This window comes from Hibiscus syriacus, unplaced genomic scaffold (assembly GCF_006381635.1).
Source record: "Hibiscus syriacus cultivar Baekdansim isolate YM2019G1 unplaced genomic scaffold, ASM638163v2 tig00111877_pilon, whole genome shotgun sequence".
NCBI classification, from domain to species: domain Eukaryota; kingdom Viridiplantae; phylum Streptophyta; class Magnoliopsida; order Malvales; family Malvaceae; genus Hibiscus; species Hibiscus syriacus.
In genome coordinates this window covers 2,745,094-2,760,406 of record NW_024063208.1, presented here as the reverse complement: position 1 = coordinate 2,760,406, position 15,313 = coordinate 2,745,094, and the positions used below count along the sequence as shown (strand labels likewise).

Below are 15,313 nucleotides of genomic sequence, written 5' to 3'. Positions count from 1 at the left end.
TACCAAACGAGCCTTGAACTTCTCCCCCCTCTTTTTCTATTACTGTTGGTTTCTTCTTATACACCTATTTGCAACCAATAGGCTTCTTACCCTCAGGAAGGTGAACTAACTCCCATGTACGATTGTGATTCAAAGACTCCATCTTCTAAACCATGGCAGCCATCCACTTGTCGTTTTCCTAACTAGTAACAGCATCATGAAAAGTAACTAGATCATCACTGTTAACAGTAAGTGCAAAAGAGACCAAGTCTTCAAAACCTAATCTGTTCAAAGGTTTTATATTAGTCCGTCTCAACCTGTCTCTGGCGAGACTATAATCGTACAAATACACTATAGTGGAACCACCAGAAGTCGGTTGAGAAGTTTATGTTTTCTCAACTGGAAACTGCTCGAAATCCACCACTGTCGTGTCTTTCTTCTGCTGCAACATGGGTTGTTCATCAAAAACAACATATCTACTGATCACAATTTTCTTCGCAACTGGATCCCAGAACTTGAATCCTTTGACACCTTTCTTGTAACCCAGAAAAATGCACTCATTCGATTTTGCATCAAATTTGGATCTCTCATCAGCAGGTACATGCACATAAGCAGGACAACCAAAAAACCGTAAGTGATCAAAAGTAACATCATGACCAATTCATACCTCTTCTGCAACTTTCCCAGCCAATGATGCCCTTGGCTATCTATTGATAAGATAACACTCCATGTTAACAGCCTCAGCCCAGAAGTGTTTGGGAAGCCCCGCATTCAACCGAAAACATCTGGCTCTTTCATTCAACAACCTGTTCATCTATTCCACAACTGCATTCTGTTGTGGTGTCTTGTGCACTGTAAAATGTCTCTTAATCTCATGCTCCTTACAGAAGTTTAGAAACTATGAATCTGTGTACTTCGTACCATTGTCAGACCGCAAAATACTTTATTTTTCGTTCTGTTTGGTTTTCTACCTCAGTTTTCCACAACTTGAACTTCTAAAAAACGCCAGACTTCTATTTCAAAAAATACACTCAAACTTTCCGTGAAAAATCGTCAATAAAAGTAACATAATACCTAGATCCACCCAAAAACGATGTCGTGGAAGGCCCCCATACATCAGAATACACATAATCAAGGATCCCTTCAGTTGTTTGCTTTTCAGTCTTGAAACGAACTTTAGTCTGTTTACTAAGAACACAATACTTGCAAAAATCGAGCTTACAACTTTTAACACCATGCAAGAGATTTCTTTTATGTAATTCAGTCATACCACGTTCACTAAGATAAGCAAGACGCATATGCCACAGTTTGGTAGTATCATCACAGGACTCAACAAAATGAACTCCAACTACAACGGTACTCTCTAACAATCTGTAAATATTCCCTGCAGTCGTATTTCCTTTCATCACAGTCAAAGTTCCTTTAACAATCTGAATGGTTTCCCTATCCTCATCAGCCTTAGGGATAAAACCATTCTTGTGCAAAGTGCCCAAAGAAATCAAATTCTTCTTCAAATCTGGGATATGCCAAACAACACACAATGTCTTAACATAACCATCATACATCTTAATTCTGACATCTCCAATACCAACAATATTGCAACATCGATCATCACCCAAATAAACAGAACTAGAATTAACCGACCTATATGTCAAAAACCATTCCCTATTTTGCGTGATGTGATAAGAACATCCAGAATCAAGAATCCAAGCATCAGTCAATTAAGTCGTTGAAATAGAGAGCATATCACCCTCACTGCAATCAGAATTGTCATCCTCGACCACATTCACAGACTTGGATGAGTCATCACACTTCTCATCAGTCTGCTTTTTCAACTTCGGACAATCTCGCTTCATATGTCCCGCCTCCTTGCACTTATAACAGTGAATTGTCTTCTTATCCCTAGATTTGGATCTAAAATTTTGCTGCCCAGACCCTGTCTTCTCTGGCTTCCATCCACGGTCTTGATTACCCTTGACATATAAGCTATCAGCTTGAGAGCTTTCCCCTGCATTCTGTTTTCGCTGGTTGTGAGCCAACAAGGCTGCAGTAATCTCCTCAACTTTGATAGTCTCTTTCCCATATGTAAGAGTAGTCACCATGTGTTCGTAAGAGGGAGGCAACGAACACAACATAATCATCGCTTTGTCTTCATCCTCAATTTTCACATCAAGCCGAGCCAAATCAAAAACGATTTGATTGAAGACATTCACGTGTTGTGCCAAATCATGATCATCTTGCATCTTCAACCCATACAGTCGTTGCTTTAGATACAGTTTAGTCGTTAAGGATTTGGATATAAACTGTCTTTCCAACTTCTTTCAAATTTCATCTGGAGACGACAGATGCATGACGTGATACATGACCTCGTCCGCCAAACATAATCGTATGGCTCCTGCCGCTCACTGCTGTAATTCTTCCCAATCTTCCTCCTCCATCGACGCCGGCTTTGTAAGTCGCAAAGCCTTCAGGATCCCTTGTTGCGCCAACAGATCCTTCACCCTTGTTTGCCATAATCCGAAGTTACCCTGACCATCGAATTTCGCAACTTCGAATTTGGCTCCTGACATCTAATACCAATTGTTGAATAATCAGTAAAGAAAACGGAAAGAACACAAGAATTTTAACGAGGTTCAGCAATGTGCTTACGTCCTCGATGCCCTAGGCGACGCTATAATTTTTATTCAATTCAATGTCTCATAGGTTTAGATTACACCTCCTTTATAATAAATAAACTATAGTACATATTTACAAAAATAACCTTGTACCGTACCGTGAGAGTTGCGCCCCGCACCCTCAACCCACATAATCGTAACCCCCATTAAGAGACTTACCAATATATTTATGAGTCATACCTAACCGAAATCGACCACCATACTTTTCTGAAGCAAGAAGTGACCCTAGGATCAGCCAAGGGATTTCCGGTAGATCATTCAGTTGTCTTAATAAATTCCTAGAATCAACTCTGTTTTTTTTTTCTTTTGGTGCTCCGTAGAAGCCTGTACACCGCCACTCTAGAACATCAGTCTTCGTCAAATAATACATCAAGATATCTGTCAGAATATGATCGCAAGGATATTTTACAATTATGTTTCCATGCTAAAGATAAGCCCCCACTTCTTCCATTCGAATTTACGTCCACCCCATTTGAAAAACCACATAACTTTCGAACCTTTTCCATTTTAGGGCCTTGTAATTTTGTTTCAATCAGAAAAATTACAGTTGGATTAACGTCCTTAAGCATATACTTAAGACGTCTAATCATTCGAGACTGCCCCAAGCCCCGAACGTTCCAGCTTAGGAGTTCCAGCTTACGAGCTTCATTGGATCCTGCTGGCCCGTAGATTTGGGCCTGCCGATAAGTTTTGAGAAGTATCATTTGAATCACTTTTTGAAACTCCTGAAACGGTTGAAGATACCCTTGGACGTTTGACACCATCTATTAAATTTGTTTGAGAATCTTCTTCTTCAGAGGTCATGATGACGTCATTGATAGCTGGTAAGGATCAGAGGGAATAAGTTCAATTTGGTGCCTTGTCTTGTTCAACTTTTATGACCAATAATATAAGCTAATGTAATTCAATGATTAAACAAGATCCACTGTAATTCAAAATCCCATTAAATATGACCTTATCTTGAATTCTATATTATTTAAACTTGACATATAAAGAGGATGCTTATGTTTATTATGTGATTGATTATGTAATAAGACATAATCTTTAACTTCTATGGATATTACGGGTAATATATAATTTTTTGAATCAATTAAATTTTAATTCGGTTAATATTATTGTTATAACTCATGATTTGGATGATAGTTAGAATGTTCCATGATACCTCTCTTCTTTTCTTTTTCTTTTTCCTCCAGTTCTAAGGTTTCATCTTGATTAATCTATACCGATCCGGATCGTACACCTGGCTTTGGTACATGAGTCTTCCAGCGAGGATTTTCTGCATACACAAATACTCCAACTTGAACCTTGCTTAAGTAATATCAAATTGGTTCATGATACCTCTTTATGGCTTGCGGTTAATATTTCATTTTTTTAATAAAGCTAATTGTATGTATTTGCATAAAGAAAACTCTATTAGAGGCAAGTAGTAGTTGCAATGCTATTGGAGGAGATAAAGAAAAAACTCCAGGAAAATGGAAAAAATCAAATCAGCATATAAAGCAAAACACATTATAAACATGAAAAGATTTTGATATTCGATTTATTTAATCATTATTGGCTAATAATTGACGCTTTCATTACTATATTAAATATTAAAGGAAGAAAAAACAAAAGAGCCTTGAGCAAAACATTGTGTGTAGGGTCATTAGATCTTTTAAAATCTTAATTGAAAGATTGCATTTGTTTAAAAATTCCCTAATTGGTACTCTTTGCTCCTATTTATGGGTCCAACAACGCCTTTTCTCTATCAAGGTTCGAGTGTAGTTTTCCAAGAGCGAAGGATGGAGATGGAAGAAATGATAAAGCAGATGTTGATATATGGAATTATGTGTTCGGATATGTTAAAATGGCAGTAGTTAAATGTGCCATCGAACTCGGGATCGCTGATGCTATCGAGAACCATGGTAGCCCCATGACACTCTCCCAGCTAACGACTACCCTCGGATGTGAACCATCTCGTCTTCACCGCATTATGAGGTTCCTAGTCCACTACCGAATATTCAAAGAGGAGCCCGTAACCGGAGATTCCATCGGTTTTGCACTGACACCTTTGTCTCGTATATTGATTCGACATGGCGAAAGGAGCATGGCAGCTTTGATTCTGCTAGAGAGCAGCCCTGTTATGTTAGCACCATGGCACGGTCTAAGTGCACATGTCCTTAACAGTGGGAATTCACCGTTCGAGGCCGCGAACGGGAAGGACGTATGGAGCTATGCTGAGGTGAACCTCAGTCATAGCAAACTCATCGACGATGCGATGGCATGTGACGCTAAACTGGCGGTGTCGGCTATAATCGAAGGATGTCCTCAAGTGTTTGACGGCATTAAAAGTGTGGTGGACGTCGGTGGAGGCAATGGAACCGCTTTGAGTATGTTGGTTAAGGCCTTCCCTTGGATTCATGGCATCAACTTCGATCTTCCTCATGTTGTTGCCGTTGCACCAAAGGTTGATGGAATCGAACACGTAGGAGGCGACATGTTCGAGCGTGTCCCAGAGGCAGACGCTGCTTTCCTTATGGTTAGTACGAAAACTCTTGTAAGACTAAAAGCATTTGAGTATGACAAATGTGTGTATGTGAATTGCAGAAGCTGTTGCATGACTGGGAGGATGAGGAATGCATAAAAATCCTAAAGAAATGCAGAGAAGCTATCCGACACAATGAAGGGAAGGTTATAATCGTTCAATCGGTGATCGAAGACGATAAAGATGACAAGCTAGAGTTTGTGAGAGGTTGATGTTGGACATGGTGATGATGGCACATACTGGAGGCAAAGAAAGGACATTAAAGCAATGGGAGTATGTTCTCAGTGAAGCGGGATTCACCAGATTCAATATAAAACGCATTAATGCAATACAATCTGTCATTGAAGCATATATTTAAAAGCCTTCATGTGGTTCTTTTACTACAAAACTTTGAGTTTGTTGTGTGTTTTTTATTGGTCTCAGACCAAATAAGACCTGTTTGTTCTGTTTTTATGCAATATAAATGGGCTTGACCATAGAGAGTTTTGAATAACTTGTAAACATGATCCGAATGTTCAACCCTTTCAAATCCTTTTGGTTGCTTCAATTTATATTTCTTTCGAGGTCATACCAATAAGAAATGAAAAAAATACATTCCTCTGCTTCAACTTCATGTTCAGCTGAGTGGTTACTGCTAACTCAAGTCTAATATATTTTCCCTTTTTGTTAAAATCAAAAAGACTTTATAAAACGTTTTTAAATAATATTTATTCTCCCACTTTAGGAAAATAGCCAATTGATATAAAAATTTAGAGCTTAAGCTGCTAAGATCACAATCAAGAGAAAGATTAGTCATTAGTTCATAATCAATATTAAAAAATAATGTGTAATGGTAATTGGTTATATTTATCTAAAATGTAAATGATGCAAAAATTAATCAAATCAATTAAGTTCAAATTCAAACAACCAAAATCAAATATATATATATAAACATCCAAGTTTAATCATCCAAACATCCAATACACAAATCCAAAAACATCCAAAATGTTTTAACAATTAAGTTCAACCCAACCTAAGAAAACTAAGCAAGAGAAAAAAAAATTAATCATCCATAGGTGGATCAGGAGGAGATAGATGTGTCCATATGTTAGCCACATCTTGTGTAAGTGCGTCGACCCTTTCGTCAATAGCATCGAATCAATGATTCATCGCTTCGTTGTTAGTAGTTAAATGAGTGATGAATGCAAACCTCATGTCAAGATTCTCCATAAACGATCGGAAGTATGGAGGCATCTGACTCTCTTGTTGTACCAGCTCGTCCTCGTGTACGTGATCATCGACATCGCGCATAAGTTCTTCAAGCTCTGGATCATCGTCCGCAGCCGGTGCCGGTGGAGCTCGTGAAGAAGAGCTAGCACCCGGTGTTTTCTCGGTTGATCGAACCCATTGATCTTTTTCCCTGGACCATCCCGATTTCTTCAGGGTTGTGAAATTTATTTGGTTCTTAAGAGAGATGGCTACAACAAGGTGGACCCTAAGGTTGGATTTGATAAACAAATTACTAATAAGACAACCGTAAACTAAGGTTTCTACATATTTAGATGGGACGTTGTTTACGGTTTCTACTAGCTCAGCAAAAACGATTTGTGGAAAATTTATTTTCTTTTTATTTTGGATACAATGTATCCACCAAAGGTCTAGTACTCTAAGCGTAGAATATCTACCTCCGGATGGTCTAAACCACCAAGAGATGATTAAATGAAGAAAGCGCTCCTGATGAGTTGACAATGTACTTGCACTAGCCTTGGCTCTATAGGGAGTAGCCACAATCTCTCTCTCGTTATTTAAACTCTCGTTATCTAAACCAAAGGTGTTAGCGATTATGTCGGAGTCAATATAAATGAATTGTCCCAAGATTTAAGGGTAGAAAGATATTGAAATTTCATATCGACCATAGCTTGGATTGAGGGAATACGTTCTTCCTGGATTCTATATGACTGAAATGAGTTAACAAACCTATGGGAGATATTTTCTCGATGACTAGGTTGGTTAAAAACAAGAATTAAGGATAGTCATTTTCGGTTCATTTGGGTTTGGACTTGGAGGTGGAGTAGAAGGTCGATTTTGTGGTTGGTTGGAACGACTAAACGAAGACCTAGGGAGTATTGAATGAGACATGGTTTTTAATAGGAATGAATTAAGGGATACTTGCAATTTAAAAATACATGTATGCAACACAATCAATCCCAAAACTCAGTATGAGTCCTCAATATTCAAGGTTCTCTAAATAATATCCTAATGGGAAATAATTTGAAAACTATTTTAAAGCAATGTTTGAAAATTCATAATATGTATAGTTTTCATGAAAACAACATAATTAGATCAAAAACAACAATTTTAAAATAGAACAATTTTTTATTTCGAAAATTCAAAAAATAAATTTGAAAATTTGTGTGTTTTTTATGAAATTAGTTTTAGATTATAGTTCTAGACTACAATCTAACAAATGCCTGATATATACTTCAACCTAGAACTAATTAAAACTAGTCCTATGTTCAAAAATCAATAAAATATTAGAAAAATTACCTTGAAATTTTTGAATTGAGTGAGGTGTTATGTAGTTTGCACGATTTTGTTGAATGTAGCAGGATTATGAGTTGAAGTATGAAAGAAATTCGACTTGTAATGAAGGTTTTGAGCAAAAATGAAGATTTAGGGTGGGAAGGAGTATGAATAGCGGGAGTGTTTTAATATTGGGGTTTTGATAAAATGTTAGTTTTAGGGATTTAATACCCAAAACCCAACGGGTGTATCGGTAGACTCTTAAGTGTATCGATACGCATTCAAGGAATGCATCAGTACACTATCATAGTGCATCGATACATAGTGAGGGTGTATCGATACCTAGGTATCGATAGGTATCGATACACTGTGCACCAAAATGTCAAAATCTGTATTTAAATACTTAAAATGCTAAATTAATTAGCTCTAGTGGTATTGGCAACTTATAGATCGAAAATTAACAATGTTCAATTAATCAAATTTATCCTTAAATTTTATTTGAACATATTATTAATTTTCACTAAGAATCATAAACTCCCCCTAACTATTGGCATATAATGCATTCAAAAATGTTATTTTTATAAGCATTTTTTTATCTTCTAATTACAAGTGCTAAAATTATTTTAAACACTAAGTCAAGGTAGGTTTGTTAAACCTAATTATCTCCTAAGTGTCCAAAATCTTTCTTTATCTAAAGGTTTTGTAAAAATATCCGCTAATTGATTTAAAGTATTTATAGATTCTAGAACTACATCTCCTTTGTTGACATGATCTCTAATGAAATGATGTCATATTTTAGTATGTTTAGTTCTAGACTGCTTGATGGGATTTTTAGTGAGACAAATAGCACTAGTATTGTCACACTTGATAGGTATGGTATCAACTTCAATTCCATAATCTAAAAGTTGTTGTTTCATCCATAAAACTTGTGCGCAACAACTACCCGCTGATATGTATTCCGCTTCAGTGGTAGATAATGCAACACTATTTTGTTTCTTTGAAAACCATGAAATTAGCATATTTTCTAGGAATTGACAGGTACCAGAGGTGTTTTTCCTATCTATTTTGCATCCTCCATAATTTGCATCAGAGAAGGCATGCAAGCTAAAGCTAGAGTCTCTAGGATATTAAAGTCCTAAATTAGGAGTGTCCTTAAGGTATCTAAAGATTCTCTTAACGGCTAGTAGATGTGATTCCTTATGGCATGATTGAAATCTAGCACATAAGCAAACACTAAACATAATGTCCAGTCTACTTGCGGTTAGATAAAGTAAAGAACCAATCATTGACCTATATAATTTAACATCCACACATTTACCTCCTTTATCTTTGTCAAGCTTTATAGATGAGCTCATTGAAGTGGTTTGGGGTTTTCCATTTTCCAATATAAACTTTTTGAGCATATATTTGATGTATTTTGCTTGATTGATGAAGATGTCATCTTTTCTTTGCTTGATTTGGAGCCTCAAGAAATATAAAAGCTCCCCCATCATGCTCATCTCGAATTCACCTTGCATTAGCTTTGAAAATTCTTGGCAAAGAGCATCATTAGTAGAAGCAAATATTATTCATCAACATAAATTTGAACTACTAATAAGTCTTTACATTTTCGCTTTAAAAACAATGTAGTTTCCCTTTTGAAAAACCTTTTTTCTATTAAAAATTTTGACAATCTTTCATACCAAGCTCTAGGAGCTTGTTTTAAACCATAAAGTGCTTTTGTCAATTTAAAAACATGAATTGGAAATTTTGAATCTTCAAAATCTGGAGGTTGTTCCACATACACTTCTTCTTTTATAAAACCATTTAAAAATGCACTTTTAACATCCATTTGATATAATTTAAATTCATTGAAACATGCAAATTCTAATAACATTCTTATTGCTTCCATTCTAGCTACAGGAGCGTATGTTTCATTAAAGTCTATTCCTTCTTCTTGAGTATACCCTTGAGCAACAAGTCTAGCCTTGTTCCTCATTATATTACCACCTTCATAGAGCTTATTCCTAAATACCCATCTAGTACCTACAATAGATTTATTGCTAGGTCTTTCAACTAATATACATACTTTACTTCTCTCAAATTGATTTAACTCTTTCTTGCATATCAATTATCCAATTTTCATCATCTAATGCTTCTTGAATATTCTTAGACTCTATGCATGAGATAAATGCAACATAATTACATATATTTCTAAGAGAAGATCAAGCTGTTACCCCTTTGGATAGATCACCTATAATCTCACCATCCTTGACATAGTTGTACTCTCTTGGGTAAGTGACTTCTCTTTCTTCAATGGTTGGATTCTCAAGAACATCGTGATTTTCATCATTTTTCACTTCTTCCTTTGATGATGATTCTCCAACATCATGTCTAACGTCATGTGTGTTTACAATACCTACATCATCATTCACACAAGAATCCTTCCTCGGAAGGTATTATCATCGAAAACAACATGTATAGACTCTTCTACCACCAAAGTTCTTTTATTGAATACCCGATAAGCTTTAGAATTTAAGAAATAACCCAGAAAAATTTCTTCGTCACTTTTAACATCAAATATTCCAAGATTATCTTTATCGTTATTTAAAATAAAACATTTATATCCAAAAGGATGAAAATAGCTAATATTAGGCTTTTTATTTTTGAAAACTTCATATGGAGTTTTCTTCAAAATAGGCCTAATCATTACTCGATTAATAACATAACAATCGATATTTATGGCTTCCGCCTAAAAATATTTTGGCAAATTGTTTTCACAAAGCATGGTTCTAGCCATTTCTTCTAAAGTTCTATTTTTCCTCTTAACAACTCCATTTTGTTGAGGGGTTCTAGATGCTGAAAAATTATGGCTAATACCATTAGAATTACAAAACTTAGTAAATCCAAGATTTTCAAATTTAGTACCATGATCACTCCTAACACTAGAAATGGAGTAACCTTTTTCGTTTTGGATCACTTTTTGAAAACGTGATGAAATTTTCTAATGCTTCATCTTTAGTACTTAAGAATAGAACCCCAAGTATATCTAGAATAGGCATCTACTAAGATAAATGCATATTGTTTTCCACCCAAGCTAGTAGTCCTAATTGGCCCAAAAAGATTTATATGGATCAATTGTAATACTCTACTAGTTGATACATTATTAATGGATTTAAAGGAGGCTCGTTTGTGTTTTCCTTTAGCACACACATCACATATTTTATCATTATCAAATTTTAATTTTGGCAATCCTCTTACTAAATTTCCTTGAATTAGCCTTTGCAAAACACTCATGCTAGCATATCCTAGTCTCCTATGCCATAACCAACTATCATGTTCATCCTTAGCAAATAGGCACAAGTTAGTCATATTAATGGAATCTAAATGCACCATGTAAATGTTTCTTATTCTATAACCATCAAGTATAATCCGATTAGATGCAATGTCGATTACTTTACAACCATTTGATTCAAATAAGACATTGTATCCTTTATCGCATAATTGACAAATACCCAATAGATTATCCTTTAATCCATTCACACATAAAACTTTTTCTATTAGTATGGAAGAGGTATTACCTATAATACCTATACCTTCAATGTAACCTTTTGAGTTGTCACCAAAGGTTATCACTCCTCCATTTTTTGGAGTTAAGCTCTATAAACCGGCTTTTGTCTCTGGTCATGTGTCTTGAGTATCCACTATCAAGAAACCATGAATTTGAACTTGTATTTTGCGCCTTGTAGTAATGCTCCTTTTCCTACAAATATAGATTAATTTTTTATTTTTGGTACCCAAATTCTTTTGGGTCCATATTCATTGGTCTCTAAAATTCTAGTCCCTTTAGGTATCCATTTGTGTAGGATATCATTATCTTTAGTAGTAATGAGTTCTTTAGGAACCCATATTCATCTAACGATATTTTCATTAGAGGTTCTTTGAGGACCTCTATGATTGTAGTTTTTAAAGTTTTTTCTAATATAGTTAGATTTTGAGTTTTCTTCTTTTTCAAAACATTTTGTTCCAACTTTATTAAAAGAAGCTTTAAAATCATCAATTTCCTTTTAATGATCATCGTTGACCTTTGAAATTAAATTATGCAAATCATAATTTTTCTTTTCAAACTCATCTAGTTTAATTTGCAAATCTTTGATTTTACTTTCAAGATCATTGTTAGTCTTGGTCATGAGATTATTTTCATTTTTCAATTTTGAAATATCTTTCTTATATTTCGAAAATAATTTCTCATAATCCGAAGCCAACCCAATATATTCCTCTACTAACTCATCAAAAGAATAATCATCAAAATTGGATGAGTTAGAGGTTACCTGAGAGTTTTCCCCGATGGTCATCAAGCACAAGTTTGCTACTTCTTGTTCCTCTTCATCGGATTGTTCATCATAGCTCCATGTAGCCACGTGAGCCTTGTGCTTTTTCTTCGATTGACCCTTCTTCTTCAATTTTGGGCAATTGTATTTGACATGTCTCGACTTTTTGAATTCTTAGCAAATAATAGGGTCTTTCTCCTTCGATTTATTCTTGAAGCCTTCATTTCATTTGAATTTTCTTCCTCGATTGGGCTTCATCAGTTTTCTGAACCGTTTGGCAAATAATGTCATTTTCTCGTCATTGTCATCTTCATCCGAATCACTCTCATCTTTTGTAGATTTGAGAGCAACTCCAACATTCTTCTTTTTCTCCATCTCTTTCTTTGTCTCGTCCTTGTTTTCGAGGTCTTCCTCATCTTGAATCATCATTTTATGTGTGAAGAGGGAACCAATCAACTCATCGAGAGTTAAAGACTTTAAGTTTTTAGCGTCAATGATTGTTATCTTCTTTGATTGCCAAGCTTTTGGAAGAGAGTAAACTATCTTCCTCACAAACTTCTCGTTTAGAATGATCTCTCCATAAGCCTTGAGACCATTGACAATCGTGGAAAATCTATATGACATAGCTTTGATATCTTCATCCGGTTTCATCCTGAAATTTTTATAACTATGAGTTAGAAGACTTATTTTTTATTCTTTTACCCCGTTGGTGCCTTCATGAGTGACTTGTAGTTTATCTCATATTTATTTGGCGGTCGTACAAGATGAAACTCTCCCGTATTCATTCGATCCAAGAGCATAAAATAAAATATGATGGCTTTTGAGTTGAGCTGGAATATTCTCGTCTCTTTTTCACTCCATAAATTTGGTCTGTGAAAGGTTTGGAGTATCCGTTCACCACGATCTTCCAAGATCCCATGTCACTTTCTTGAATGAAGTACCTCATCTTATTCTTCCAATAGGCATAATTATCCCCATTGAAGAAAGGAGGCTTGTTGACAGGCTGAAATCAAGAACGAAGTCAAAGTTTGAAGTGGATGTCATTGATGGCTTGATTATCAATATAACTCTTCCCGAATTGACTCAAGAGACGGTTAAACCTTCAAATGATTGAGGCTCTGATATTAATTGTTGAGTTAATCGATCGACGAAATAGCCAAGAGGGGGTGAATTGGCAATAAAAATTTTGGTGGAAGCTTTTGCATAAAATAGAAAATATTTGCACAGCGATTTAGAGTGGTTTGACTTTCTCAACCAAAGTCTACGTCCACTACCTTAGCTATCCATAATAAGGATTTTCCAAAAATTCACTAATTTGTCTTTCTTTTGAGGACAAAGAGTAACCTTACAACTCCCTCAAGAATTATACTTCAAATTCTTGAGAACACTTTCTCCCAAAGAGAAATACACAAATTTTGCAAACTTATAGAAAAACCTCACAAGGCAAGATGTTTGCACAATTCTAGAACAAAGAAAGAACACTCAAGAATAAATAAAATTGAGCACAACAAGTGTTCTTGAAAGCAAAATGAATATTGAATGGAAAATAGGCTTGAAATGCTCAAACTTGTTATTTAAGACTTTCTCTTTGATTCTCTCTAAATTCTTGTTTTTATTTTTTATCAATGGCTCCTTAGCTTGTTTAAATACACCTTGGATTGATTATAAACGTTGGAGATCATTGGTGAAGTCAATAGAGCCGTTATGGTGTAATTATCATTTAAAAAATCTGTTGGGAGCGTAGGTGTATCAGTACACTATCAAGGTGTATCGATACACTGTGTGTAAAATTCAAATATTTCGACCGTTATTTGACCTAGTGCATCGGTACATCCCAAGTGTATCGGTACACTAATTACATTATATTTTTTAGGAGTCAGGAGTGTATCGATGCATTGGTTATGTATTGGTACACAAAATACATTCGATGTTGGGTGTGTATCGATACATTCAAGAGTGTATCGGTACATCCCTTTGTAAAAATTATTTTTGGCTCGAGTAAAGTTCGAAATAATTTGTAAAATTGTTTCAAAAATATTTTAAGAATCAAATACAATTTTACACTTAAGTAATGATTAAAATTGACGTTTGAAAACTTTGAGTAATATTTTTGATATTCAAATAATTTAATCGAATATATAATTTTAAAATTGAATAAAATCTTAAAATTCAATAGTATTTTATTTGTTATAACGAAACATCAAAATGTTTTCAACAGATTCAAACTTGGCCTTACAAACTCAAATTCAAGAATCTTAACCACTTGTGCCAACACTCGTTGGCATATTGAATGACTTTAGTAGTTAAAAGAAGCATTACATTTTTAAGGTTATAGGTTCAAGCAGTTGCTTCTATAAGTTTGTGTTGTCAATGATTAAGAAATATTATGAATAGAGGGATGCAGGATGGATCGAGGGGACGAGTGGGAGCAATCACCTTGTAAAAGTCTAAAATTATCATAAATTTTATATTTTTATGTATTTTCTATTGAAAATATGTTCTCATCCTTTGAAGACGACTACTCACTGCTCCCATTCGCAGCTCTCTCATTCCATCATGGAGATGAAAACCAATCCTATAATAATTTTTAAATGAATTGTTAAAAGTCTCACAACATGATAATAGTAAGATGAAAGTAATTGTTTTTAGTCGTTTCAAAACTGATGATTAAAATAAAAGAACAAATATTATTTGAAGATTAATCTTCTAAAGATCAATAAAATATATTTGATAATAAATATTTAGACGAGATCCACAAATAATAAATATCTCGGTTGTATCTAAAACTTAGGGAAAATAGGGCTAAATCTCATGATGACAAAAGAATCATAATCTGAGTTATTCCTTTATTTATTTATATATATATATATTGTTTTATTTGTGTAATATCTTAATCTGATTCGAATCGACATCCAGAGGATTAAAATATTACACGAAACCACCAATATGACTAACTATATATATTTTTTGAAAAACTTAGTGCATCCATAGTTTAAACATCTGTAAAAAGACATTATAAATCCAATTCAACAAGTTTACAAAATATGGGGAGCTCCCAATAATAAGTCTAAAAAATACATAAGTTCTTAATAGAGTTTACGATTCAAAAATACATGTGGGTCAATGACAGTACATATCCTCTAAAAGGCTCAAGACGTACTCTAGTTGTTGATCTGAAATATGACCACGTTATAGGCTCCTCGACAATCCTTCTACTAACATATGCAGGAAAATAATTCTGAACGCTGAACTCACAAACTCAGTTGCACACTAATAATTATGTTATACTACATGCATTCATTAAATGAACATAATAGCAAGTG

General features: G+C 34.7%; 1 pseudogene; it reads left to right on the top strand.

Moving 5' to 3' along the window:
• Positions 1-4,362: 4,362 nt before the first annotated feature.
• Positions 4,363-5,641, top strand: LOC120172787 (annotated as a pseudogene).
• Positions 5,642-15,313: the final 9,672 nt, after the last annotated feature.